We start from the raw sequence: 13,506 nt of genomic DNA, 5'->3' as shown, positions 1-13,506 counted from the left end.
TTACAGATGCAAATCCATCAAGAAAATTACCTAAAAGCAACAATGAAGACAGTGCTTACTTGACCAAACAACTGGACACCATGACCTAGCCAACTTGACACATGAAAGTAACCATCATGGTCATCGAGCAGAAATAGGACAATTTTTAAATATTTAATTGTGTGATCTTTTTCTCCAGGATGTCCCAATACCTCAAGACTCTCCCCTCTTTGGGCAACTAAACTTTGGGAACATAGAAGCTTATTCTTGACTTCAAATCTTCAAAACTCCATTTGGGGGATATAAATGTGGGTTTCAAGCTTTGATTTGCTAAGAAAGAAAAGAAGAGTCCCTGGCATTTGGAAGCTGGCTTGGTACTATTAACCTCACCTTGCTGGGTGAGGTCACTGCAGTGACCAAAGACTTGACCGCTCAAAGTCCAGCTCCCCAGAACACTGCTCAACTTGGACACGGGTATGACTGAAGGTGGATTAAATGTCACTCTCACCATCTGGCTACGTATACATGGAAAGGAAGTTGGCAGTATCATTGGAAAAAAAGGAGAATCAGTTAAGAAGATGCAGGAGGAAAGTGGTGCACGCATCAACATCTCAGAAGGGAATTGTCCTGAGAGAATAATCACTTTGGCTGGACCCACTAATGCCATCTTTAAAGCCTTTGTTATGATCATTGACAAACTGGAAGAGGACATCAGCAGCTCTATGACGAACAGCACAGCTGCCAGTGACCCCCAGTCACGCTGAGGCGGGTGGTCCCTGCTAGTCAGTGTGGCTCTCTCATTGGGAAAGGTGGTTGCAAGATCAAGGAAATACGAGAGAGTACAGGGGTTCAGGTCCAGGTGGCAAGGGATATGCTCCCCAACTCAACGGAGCGGGCCATCACTATCGCTGGCATTCCGTAGTCCATCATTGAGTGGTCAAATAGATCTGGGGGTCATGTTGGAGACTCTCTCCCAGTCCTCCCCCCCACGAAGGGCATAACCATCCTGCACTGGCCCAAGCCGTCCAGTTCTCTGGTCATCTTTGCAGGTGGTCAGGCTTATACCATTCAAGGACAGGATGCCATTCCACAGCCAGATTTGACCAAGCTGCAGCAGTTGACGATGCAACAGTCTCATTTTGCTATGACGCACGGCAACACCGGATTCAGGGCAGGTTTGGATGCATCTGCTCAGACTACTTCTCATGAAATCACCGTTCCAAATGATTTGACTGGCTGCATAATTGGGCGTCAAGGCACCAAAATCAATGAGATCCATCAGATGTCTGGGGCACAGATCAAAATTGCAAACCCAGTGGAAGGATCTACTGATAGGCAGGTTACCATCACTGGATCTGCTGCCAGCATTAGTCTGGCTCAGTATCTAATCAATGTCAGGCTTTCCTCAGAGATGGGTGGCATGGGGAGCAGCTAGAACAACGCAGATTCATCCCCAATCCCTTTCTGCTGTTCACCACCACCCGTGATCCATCTGGGTAGTTTCTGAACAGTCAGCGAATCCAGGTTTTAAATAGTTTGTAAATTTTCAGTTTCTACACACTTTATCATCCACTCATGATTTTTTAATTAAAGCGTTTTAATTCCTTTCTCTGTTCAAAAAATAAAACAAAGCTATACTGAGACAATGATGGATCAAGACAAAAACAGGACCACTCTTTAATCATATCTGTAACACAAATAAAACATGAACATTGTCCAAGCCACAAAAACATGCCCACTCCCAGTTAATATGAGTGACTGCTGCTTCTTTATCAATTATACATTTAGCCTCTGTCTAGGCTTCTCCCTTCTAGAAAAAATTAAGATACTCACTCATAGAATTACCCTGCTTCCTGAGGGAGATCCTTTCTCACACCCTCCTACTGAGAATACGCTGCTTCCTTATGGTATGTGCTCTTTCTTGCTGTACCGAGGAATAAGCACGACATGTACAACTGCAGGTAAGCGCCACTGATCCTGACTGGGGGCATTGACTATCTGAACTCTGAAAGAGTCAAGGCATAGCTTAACATTAGAAAAATATTGAAAGAATATGTGTGGTCATTCAAAGGCAGTTTTTTCCCCCAATCACTACCCATAATAGACTGCATAATATTTTATAGCATATAATCTAGAGAGCTGGGACAAGGGAAAGAGGTGATCAAAGGGAAACCCACTGCCATTATGCTGCTGAAAAATAAGCATATTATATGGGAATATTGGGATATGGAAAACCCAGTCACTAAATGGGAAGTATTGCAGTGACTAAATCAGAAGAAATTTGGATTCTGGGGGAAGAATTTCCAGGCAGAGTTGGAGTTCCAAGAGTAAGGAGGATCTGTGCCCAGTTCCCAAGTGTTCAGTACTTGGCAAAATTCATAGAATTTCCCAAAGCCCAGCATAGTGAGAAAAGCAAAAGTAGAAAATGGCCATGTGGGGGTTCATAGAACACAGGCCTGAAGCCCCCTCCCAAAGTTCCCAGCTTCCCTGCATAGTGCATGGAACAGCCAGCTGACTGGAGACAACCAAAAAGGTTACAGAAGAATAAGAAAGACCCAGACCTGAGGCAGCCTGGTGGCTGAGGGGACACAGCTGCAGTCTACATGGACCAACACTTTAGTACCAAATGGAAACGAAATGCTCAGCAGATGCCAAGGCCGAGATTTCTGTATCCCCCCAAAGCCTCTGCAATCTGAAGTCCCCCAGAACTCAGTCGCAACCCCAAGAAATGGGAGGAAGCAGGAAATCCTGAACTGACCAACATTAGTTACATTTATTAAAATTAAATGTCCATTAGCCATCAGAATGAGAACTCAAATTGTAAATTAACTTCTGCTCTGAAAAACTAAGATAGTTTTCATTTCTGGGCACCTGAGTTTGTATAGTGTGATCAACCCACTAATTGTGTTGTTACCCACTCCAGGCTGCAGGTGTCTTGAGTCTATGGACTGCATTTTATGGCCACAATGCTGGCCTATCTCTCTCACTCTACCCAAACTTCCTGGAACGTTGGAACCAATATTATTTGTCATTGACCCACCCCTACCTATCATGGTACAGGTTGTTGCCTTCACACTAGATCAGCCAAATAATCTTGGGCAAGTTACTTAATGGCTTTGTTTCCATTTTCTCATCTTAAAATTAGGGAATCTACTGGCAAAAATACGGCATTTTTTCTCACTAATTGTAGCAAAGACTAATATTGCATTGGTAATAAATATGAATTATGGAATATTTTAAGGAAATGTGTTTTTCTGTTTTAAAGGACTATACTAATTAGAACTAGGTTAACTAGATTCAACTACTCCATATTAATCCAAGGGATTCAGAGTAGTCCTTAGGGAACCTAATTTAATGACTAGATAAGGTAACTTTGTAATTAGCATATCAACTGATTATATGGAATTAAGTCTTTCCAAGTGCTTGAAGGTACTTGAAACAGTTTATCTTAAGTAGACCAACAGTTCCTAAATCGAGCTCATCATCAGAATTACATGTAGAGGTTTTTAATCACAGAAATCCCTGGCCCACAGTGGAGATTCTGATTCCATGGGCCCTGGATTGTCTCTGGAATCCACAGGTTTAAAAATCACCCTAGGAAATTCCGGTGATCAGCCAGGTTTGAGAATCATTGCTTTAGAGGGAAAAAAAATTAAGTAAACAATGGAACTGCAACCCTATTTGAATTACCATCGATTCCAAATTAATTTTTCTTTAGAACATGATTTTTTTTTAAACCAACACATAACTGGCAAAATGCTATGATATCCAGGATTTGTTTGAAAATAAGCTGGAGAGTAAGGAATAGCCTGGAATGTAAAATGAAATAAGATTGCCATGAGTTGATAATCATTGTTGAACCTGGGTGCTAGGCCCAAGTATTCTCTCAATTTTATTTTTATTCTTTTATTCTATTTTCATGTGTGTTAGAAATTTTCCATAACAAATTTTTTTAAAAAGTAAAACCGAGGCATATAAATAATAACTAAAGCCTTCTGCTTCCCCTTCCCACAATGTCATTTCCCAGTAATGGCTATTATTAGAAGTTGGTTGTATATCCTTCCAGATATTTTTCTGTGTGTATTACATTTGAATCTCCATTTATTTATTCCACTTATGTGCCAGCCTTGTACCAGACCCTGTAATGAAATTGGTTTAGGAGATGTGAGCAGAAATTTTTCACAGGGAAATCTCTGAGCCTGCCTCCCCACCTTTGTCCTGTTTCCCTCACTCCCACCATCTCCTGTTCCGCTCCCACTGTGAGGAGATGGGAGCACCTTAAATCCCCTTTTTCTTCCTAGCCTCAGCTGTGTATCACCTATTCCCTCCTTGGGAGTTGTAAAGGCTATGATGGTAGTTTAGCTGAATTCAAATCCTAGCTCCAAAACTTTCCAGTTGAGTACTTCATCTCCCTGAGCCTTGATTTTTTCATCTGCACTATGAAGCTACCAGCTCTTCAGGGTTGTTGTGATGACTAAAAGAGTGACTCCTGTAAAGTTTCACCTTCTGCTCCCCTTCCTAGAATCATCTCTTTTATATCTGTGGATGCCTCACTGCATGTTTCTGCCAGGCACACATGCTCAGCACCAAATCTAACCTTACACACACAGACGGACAAAAACCCTCACAAATATTTGAAGTTGCTGGTTTTAGCACACTAAGATATAAGATACTCGAAAGAATCAAAGCATTTATTAACTTATTTCCTTCAACCTCCTCCAAATAAAAAATTGTCTTTCCACTGGGAAAAAAATGGGTTGATAATGTTATGTAGATATATATGTGTCCCAAATATTTTTTATAAAAGCCCAAGTATCTAGCTGATCACCCCTTCAGGTTTTGGTTTTCATTTTGGTTTTCTTTTCTTTTTTTTTTTTTTTCTGTGAACAGTATAAAAACAATTGGCCAAAGCAATTTACAGATTCAATGAAATACCAATCAAAGTCCCAGCAGCCTTCTCGGGAGAAATGGAAAAGCCAATCATTAAATTTATTTGAAAGGGTGAGGGGCCCCATATAACTGAAGCCATCTTGAAGAAAAAGAATGAAGTTGGAAGACTCACACTTCCCAATCTTAAAACTTATTACAATGCCATAGTAATCAAAACAGCATGGTACCAACACAAGGACAGACATACAGACCAATGGAATCAAACTGAGAGTGCACAAATCAACCCTCATATTCATGGCCAACGGATTTTTGACAGGAGTACCAAGTCCCCTAACTTAGGAAAATTTAGTCTCTTCAACAAATGCTGCTGAGAAAACTGGATGTCCATGTGCAGAAAAATTGAACTTAGACCCCTGCTTCACACCATATCCAAAAATCAATTCAAAATGATTCATAGACCTAAATAGAAGAACCAAAAAAATAAAATTCCCAGAAGAAAATGTAGGGAAGTATCTCCAGGACCTTGTGTTAGACAAAGTTTTCTTAGACTTCATACCCAAAGCACAAGCAACGAAAGAAAACACAGATGAAGGGACTTCACCAAAATTTAAAACTTTTGTACATCAAAGGACTTCATCATGAAAGTAAAACAACTAACTGCTCAATGGGAGAATATATTTGGAAACCACATATCCAATAAGGATTTAATACCCAGAAGGTACAAAGAAATCCTACAACTTAATAACAAAAAGACAAACAATCCATTTGAAAATAGGCAAAAGACTTGAATAGGCATACCTCCAAAGAAAATATACAAATGGACAAAACTACATGGGAAGATGCTCAAAATCCCTAGCTTTTAGGGCAATGCAAATCAAAACCACAATTAGATACCACTTCACACCCACTAGAGTGGCTACTATTAAAAAGAAAAGAAAAGAAAATAGCAAGTGTTAGAGACATGTGGATAAATAGGAACAATCATTCATTGTTTTGGGGAATGTAAAATCATAAATTCACTATGGAAGACAGTTCAGTGGTTCCTTATGTCACCCACTATCTGCCCTGAAGATCTGACTTCTAGGTATATATTCAAAAGTTGAAAGCAGGGACTTGAACAGATATTTACACTTTAATGTTCATAACTGCATTATTCACAATTGCTAAAAGATGAAAGCAATCCAATGTCCATCAACTGAAGAATGGATAAATAAAATGTGGTTTATACTACAATAGAATATTATTCAGTAATAAAAAAGAATGAAGTTCTGATGCATGCAACAATATGGATGAACCTTGAAGACATCTTGTTGAATAAAATAAGACATACCCAAAAAATATTGTATGACCTCACTGAAATGAAATAATTAGAATAAGCAAACTCATAGAGTCAGAGTCTACAATATAGTTTACCAGGGGGCAGGTTAAGGGTAGGGAATGAGGAGTTACTTCTTAAATCGTCCACACTTCTACTTGGATTGACCATAAAGTTTTGGTAATGAAAGGAGGTGAAGGTAGCATAATATTGCAAACATAATTAATAGCACTAAATTTTACATGTGAATATGTTTAAAAGGAAAAATTTATGTTGTATGTATTTTACTAGAATAAAAAATTTAAAAAAGAAACAACATAAGACTGTACAACACAGTGAACCCCATTGTAAATGATGGACTATTGCTAAAAGAACAATTACAGGGAAACGGACTTTGGCCCAGTGGTTAGGGCGTCCGTCTACCATATGGGAGGTCCGCGGTTCAAACCCCGGGCCTCCTTGACCCGTGTGCAGCTGGCCATGCGCAGTGCTGATGCGCGCAAGGAGTGCCGTGCCAAGCAAGGGTGTCCCCCGTGTGAGAGCCCCACTTGCAAGGAGTGCGCCCGTGAGGAGAGCCGCCCAGCGTGAAAAGAAAGAGCAGCCTGCCCAGGAATGGCGCCGCCCACACTTCCCGTGCCACTGACGACAACAGAAGCGGACAAAGAAACAAGACGCAGCAAATAGACACCAAGAACAGACAACCAGGGGAGGGGGAGAAATTAAATAAATAAATAAATCTTTAAAAAAAAAAAAAAAAAGAACAATTACAAAAACGTTCTTTCATAAATTATAAATTATACAACATTGATGTTGTACAAATGTACAACACTAATGCAAGGTATTAATAATAAGTGGCATATGGGAACTCTGTATTTTTATGCATGATTTTTCTGTAAACCTACAACACTCTAAAAAAAATTTTTTTTTAATTGATAGGCCAGCTTGGTTACAAAACCAAGAAACAGACATCCCAGGTAGTTAATGCCAGGGTTAACATTTAAAAATATTAAAACTTACAGTGCATAATAAAAGACAAGACAAACAAAGAAAGAGGAAATGATTGCCAATCCAAAGGAAGAGGATGAAAATACAGAAAACACCAATGGAGAAGATGGAAATGTGGACATATAGAATAAATCCTTTTTAAAAATGATCTTAAAAATGCTTACAGTGGTGAAGGAAAATACAGAGAAATAACTGTAGGATATCAGGAAAACAATGAATGAACAATAAGAGTCTAAGTAAAGAGATAGAAATTTTTAAAAGGAACCAAGCAAAACTACTGGAGTTGAAGACCACAATAACTGAAATGAAAAATGTCCAGTAGGATTTCAAGAGCAGATGGGAGCTGGCAGAAGAATCAGTGACCTTGAAGACAAGACACTTGAAATAAGTCATGCTAAGGAGCAGAAATAAAAAAGAAATATGGAAAGCAAAAAATAGCCTAAGTCAGCTATGGGACACTCAAACTCACCAATACATGTATTTTGGGAGTCAAAGGAGAAGAAAGTGAAAAAGGGACAGAAGAAATAGTCAAAGACATAATGACAGAGAATTTCCCAAACTTAGCAAAAGATAGGAACATGCACATCCAAGATCAGAGAACACCAAACAGGATAAACATGAAAAATAAACCCTATCATATATTGATTACACTATCAAATGCAAATTACACTGAACAGTGCAAAGGAAAGCTACATGTGTCATAAAAGGGAGTTCCAATAAGATTGAGTACCAATATCTCATCAGAAACCATAAAGACAAAAAGGCAGTGGGTTGAAATACTTTAAGTGCTGAAGAAAACAACTGCCAGGCAAGAATTTTATATCTGGCGAGACTCTTTCAAAAATGAGGGAGAGATTAAGACATTCTCAGAAAAGCAAAAGCTAAGGGAGTACATCACCTCTACACCTGCCTTACAAGAAATGCTAAAGGGAGCATTTCAGACTGAAATGAAAGAACACTAGATAGGGGTTCAAGCAGCATAAAGAAATAAATGTGGTAAAGGTAACCATTTGGTAATTACAAATGCCAGTATAATTGTATTATGCTTTTTGATATGTAGCTCTATTTCTTACTACCCAAGGGTGCTAAAATGCAATTGCATAAACAGTAATGATAAGTCTAGGTTTTTGGCATACAGTATACAAAGATTTAAGTGGCACATCAAACAAGTCCCCAAAGTGAAAAGCCCAGGACCAGATGCCTTCACAGGTGAATTCTACCAAGAATTCAAAGATTTAATCCAATCTTACTCAAACTTTTCCAAAAAATTGAACAAGAATGAGTGTGACCAAACTCATTCTATGAAGCCAATATCACCTTAATACCAAAGCCAGATAAAGATATTATGAAAAAAGAAAATTACAGACCCATTTTCCTGAAGAATACAGACGCAAAAATCCATAACGAAATATTGCTAATGGAATCCAAAAACACATTAAAAAAATTATTCATCGTGATCAAATGGATTTTATCCCAGGCATGCAAGGGTGATTCAACACAAGAAAATCAGTGTAATACATTACATTAAAATAAATCAAAGAAGAAAAATCACATGGTCCTCTTGATTGACGCAGAAAAGGCATTTGACAAAATACAGCGACCTTTTTTGATAAAAGTACTACAAAAGACAGGAATTGTAGGAAACCTTCTCAACATGATAAAAGACATATATGGAAAACCCACAGCTAACATTGTTCTCAATGGTGAAAGACCCAAAGCTTTCCCACTGAGGTCAAAAACAAGACAAGAATGCCCACTGACACCACTGTTGTTCAATATAGTGCTAGACATTCTGGGGGAAAAAAAGAAATTAAAGGCATCCAAATTGGAAAGGAAGAAGCAAAACTTTTGCTATTCACAGATGATATAATCCTATACACAGAAAGTCCCAAAAAAAAAATCTACAACAAAGCTACTAGAGCTAATAAAGAAATTCAGCAGAGTGGCAGGATACAAGATTAATAGGAAAAAAATCAATAGTGTTTCTATACACTAGTATTAGTCTGCCAAAGGGCTGCCTATGCAAAGTATGTTGGCTTTTATAAAGGGTATTTATTTGGGGTAAATCCTTACGTTTACATGGCTATAAAAAGTCCAACTCAAGGTTGCTTTCTCACCAAAGTTAGTTGCCACGCGTTGAAGAAAGATGGCGGCCAATCTCTGGCTGATCTACGCCTTCCCCTCGGGGTTTCCTCTTCCTGTTAAGGTTCCATGGCCCAGCCTCTTGAGGCTTTGTGTGTAAGTGAAGTCTTCTCTCTTCTCACATTGGGCTTGTTTCTTTCCAAGCCTTCCTATATCAGTCCCAGATGTTCTGCTTTCTTCCAAATCTCAGCTGTAAACTATCAGGCAAAATGTTTCATCTCTCCCCAGGCCTTCAGCTGCTTGAGCTTTTTCCTTTTTGTCACATGGCAGGATCAAAAACCGATAGTTCTCTCTTCCTGTTTGTCTGTCTGTCTGTGTGGGTGTCCATTTATATTAGGCCCAGCAAGGGGGAGAAGACTCAACCTGAGTCATGCCCACTAATGTAGTCAAATCAAAAGCCCTACTCTTACTCTAATCCTTGGCCCGTGTGGAGTTGGCCCATGCGCAGTGCTGATGCGCGCAGGGAGTGCCGCACCACGCAGGGGTGTCCCCAGCGTAGGGGAGCCCCACGCGCAAGGAGTGCACCCATAGGGAGAGCCGCCCAGCGCGAAAGAAAAGTGCAGCCTGCCCAGGCATGGCACCGCCCACACTTCCCGTGCCGCTGACGACAACAGAAGCGGACAAAGAAACAAGACGCAGCAAATACACACAGAGAACAGACAACCGGGGGGAGGGGGTGTTGGGGGGGGGATTAAATAAATAAATAAATCTTTAAAAAAAAAAGACATCTCAGCTGAATTTAATACAATCAGAAGTTATCACACCCAGAGGAATAGACTGGTTTATAAACATAATCTTTCTTTTTGGCGGATTCATAAAATAACCCCAAACTGCCACAACTAGTAATAAGCAAGCTGAGGAGGAAATCAGGAGGAAAAACCAGGGGAAAAATAATCAAATATTTAGGGTTAAACTTAACCAAGGATGTAATGCACTTGTATTCAAAAAACTATAATGCATTTTAAAAGAAATCAAAGATTTTTAAAAATGGAAGAACTTTTCATGTTCATGATTGGACTACATATCTTTAATTCTACCCAAACTGCTATAAAGATTCAATGCAATCCCGATAAAAATTCCAACACCCTTTTTTAAAGAAATGTAAAATCCAATTATCAAATTTATTTGGAAGGGTAAGGGGCCCTGAATAGCCAGAAACATCTTAAACAGGAAGAACAAAGTTGGAGGACTCTTACTTCCAGACTTTAAACCACACTGCCTAACTATTGTGCTAAAAACGGCATGATACTAGAAATAGACGTACAGACCAGTGGAACTGAATTGATGGTTCAAAAACAGACCCTCACGAGCTGATAAGCCTAAAATAAGAACAAGGCCTAGAGCAACATTGTGTCTGGAAATTTCCTCCTGTCAGCCTTCATGTTACTCAAATGTGGCCAGTCTCGAAGCCAAACTCAGCATGTAAATGCAATGCCTTCCCCCCAGCGTGGGACATGACACCCGGGGATGAGCCTCCCTGGCACCGAGGGACCACTATCAACTACCAACTGATGATGCAACTGGAAAATGACCTTATACGGAAGGTTCAATGCGGATCAGCAGAATATTCCTGTCTACACAAAGTAACATGACTTTAAAAGGCTGTTTGACCTAAAGTAAGGGGGAAATGGAAAGGAGAACTGAGTTTATATGGCTACGAGTTTCTAAAAAAGAGTCTGGAGGCTGGCAGAAGGATTGCCCTTATGCACAACTGAGCAGAGTCAGAGAGACAGATAAAGCAGATACAACCCCCAGATATTGGTTCCTTTGAGGGCTAATGAGACCCATGGGAGTTATGGTCATGGCCGATGGGGTTAACTACCAGGTCAGATGGCCCCTTTTTGGAAATGGTGTTTATGTGTGATGAATCTGGACTCAGATGGGATCTCCCTCCATAAGACTTTCATGCTAATGTGCTGGAGGTGCAGTTAATCTTGGGGCTTAAGATATATTTAGGGGATCTCTGGACTGACAATGTGATAGCCAGGTCCTGAGCCTCAACAGACTCCAGCACCTACAATCTGTTTTATTGGACTTACCACACTCAGCTAAGATGGAGTTGAAGAAGGACAACCACCACACCATGAAGCCTAGAGTGATTACAACTGAAAGTGGGAGGATTGCATCCAGCATCCATGTGGAATCTGAGCCTCCTCTTGACATAGAGGTGCAATGGACACAACCAATCCAATGTCCACATAGAAGAGGTGGCATTGGATTGGGAAAAGTGGACATGGTGGCTGATGGGTATGGGGAAAGGCAGGAAGAGATGAGAGGTGGAGGCGTCTTTGGGACATGGAGCTGCCCTGGATGGTGCTTCAGAGGCAATCACCGGACATTGTATATCCTCACAGGGCCCACTGGATGGAATGGGGGAGAGTATGGGCCATGATGTGGACCATTGACTGTGAGGTGCAGAGGTGCCCAAAGATGTACTTACCAAATCCAATGGATGTGTCATGATGATGGGAAGGGAGTGTTGCTGGGGGGGGGGGGGGGGGGAGAGGTGGGGTGGGGGGGTGGGGTTGAATGGGACCTCACATATATTTTTTTAATGTAATATTATTACAAAGTCAATAAAATAAAAAAATAAAAAATAAAAAAATAAAAAAATAAAAAAAAACAGACCCTCACATCTATGGTCAAGTGAATGTTTTTAGGAGACACTGGGGATTGGCCCCAGGACCTCATATGTGGGAAGCAGACGCTCAACCACTGAGCTACAACTGCTCCACAGTCAAGTGATTTTTGACAAGGCTGTCCAGCCAACTCAGCAGGGGCAGAACAGTCTATTCAACAAATGGTGCTAGGAGAACTGGATATCCATATCCAAAAGAAAGAAAGAGGACCCCTATTTCACACCTTATACAAAAAGAATTCAAAATGAATCAAGGACCTAAATATAAAAGCTAGAACCATAAAGCTCCTAAAAGAAAATGTAGGGAAACATCTTCAAGACTGGTGGTAGGTGGTGGTTTCTTAAACCTTGCACCAAAAGCATGAGCAATGAAAGAAAAAGTGGATAAATGGGACCTCCGCAAACTTAAACACTTCACTGATTCAAAGTGAATCACTGATTCACCTTATTCAAAAAGGTGAAAAGGCAGTCCACTCAATGGGAGAAAATATTTGGAAACCACATATCCAATGAGGGTTCGATCTCCACACTATATAAAGAGATCATAAAACTCAACAATAAAGGAGTAAGCAATCCAATTTTAAAATGGGCAAAATGCTTAAATAGACACTTCTCCAAAGAAGAAATACAAATGGCAAATAAAGCACATGAAAAAATGTTCAATATCACTAGCTATTAGGGAAATGCAATTCAAAACTACAATGAGATATCATCTCACACCTCATAGAATGGCAATTATTAAAAAAAAAAAAAGACAACAAGTGCTGGAGAGGATGTGGAGAAATAGGAAAAATCCTTCACTGTTGGTGGGAACTAAAATGGTGCAGCCTCTGTGGAAAACAGTTTGGCAGTTCCTCGGGAAGCTAAATATAGAACTGCTGTCTGATCCAGCAATCCCGCCATTAGGAATATACCCAGAAGAACCGAAAACAGTGACACGAATAGACATTTGCACATGGATGCTCACAGCAACATTGTTCACAATTGCCAGAAGATGGAAACAACCCAAGTGTCCACCAGCCAATGAACGGACAAACAAAAATTGGTATATAATATGCTGGAATATTATGCTGCTGTAAGAAGAAATGAAATTGGGATAAATATGATAACATGGATGAAGCTTGAAGACATTATGCTGAATGAAAAAAGCCAGACACAAAACGACAAATATTGCATGGTCTCACTAAAATGAACCAAATGCAAAGGATAAACGCATAGAATTAAAACCTAGAGTATAGGTTAAAGGCGATAGGATATGGACTTGAGATCTTCTTTATTAAGTAGGTATTTGAGCTATAAATTTTCCTCTCAGCAAAATTTTGCTGCATGTCATAAGTTTTATATATTGTATTTTCATTTTCATTCACCTCAAGATATTTCCTAATTTCTCTTGTGGTTTCTTCTTTGACGCATAAGTTGTTTACGAGTGCATTATTTCATTCTTACATATTGGTGAATTTTCCAGTCCTCCCTGTTATTGATTTCTAATTTCATTCCATTGTAATTGGAGAAGATACATTGTCTGATTTCAATATTT

General features: G+C 39.8%; 1 pseudogene; it reads left to right on the top strand.

Annotated features, from left to right (window-relative positions):
• Positions 1-407: 407 nt before the first annotated feature.
• Positions 408-1,586, top strand: LOC101416993 (poly(rC)-binding protein 2 pseudogene; annotated as a pseudogene).
• The last annotated feature ends 11,920 nt before the right edge of the window (positions 1,587-13,506 follow it).

This window comes from Dasypus novemcinctus, chromosome 4, assembly GCF_030445035.2.
Source record: "Dasypus novemcinctus isolate mDasNov1 chromosome 4, mDasNov1.1.hap2, whole genome shotgun sequence".
Taxonomy (NCBI): domain Eukaryota; kingdom Metazoa; phylum Chordata; class Mammalia; order Cingulata; family Dasypodidae; genus Dasypus; species Dasypus novemcinctus.
Note: the sequence above shows the minus strand (reverse complement) of the source record. Positions and strands in the feature narration are given on the sequence as shown.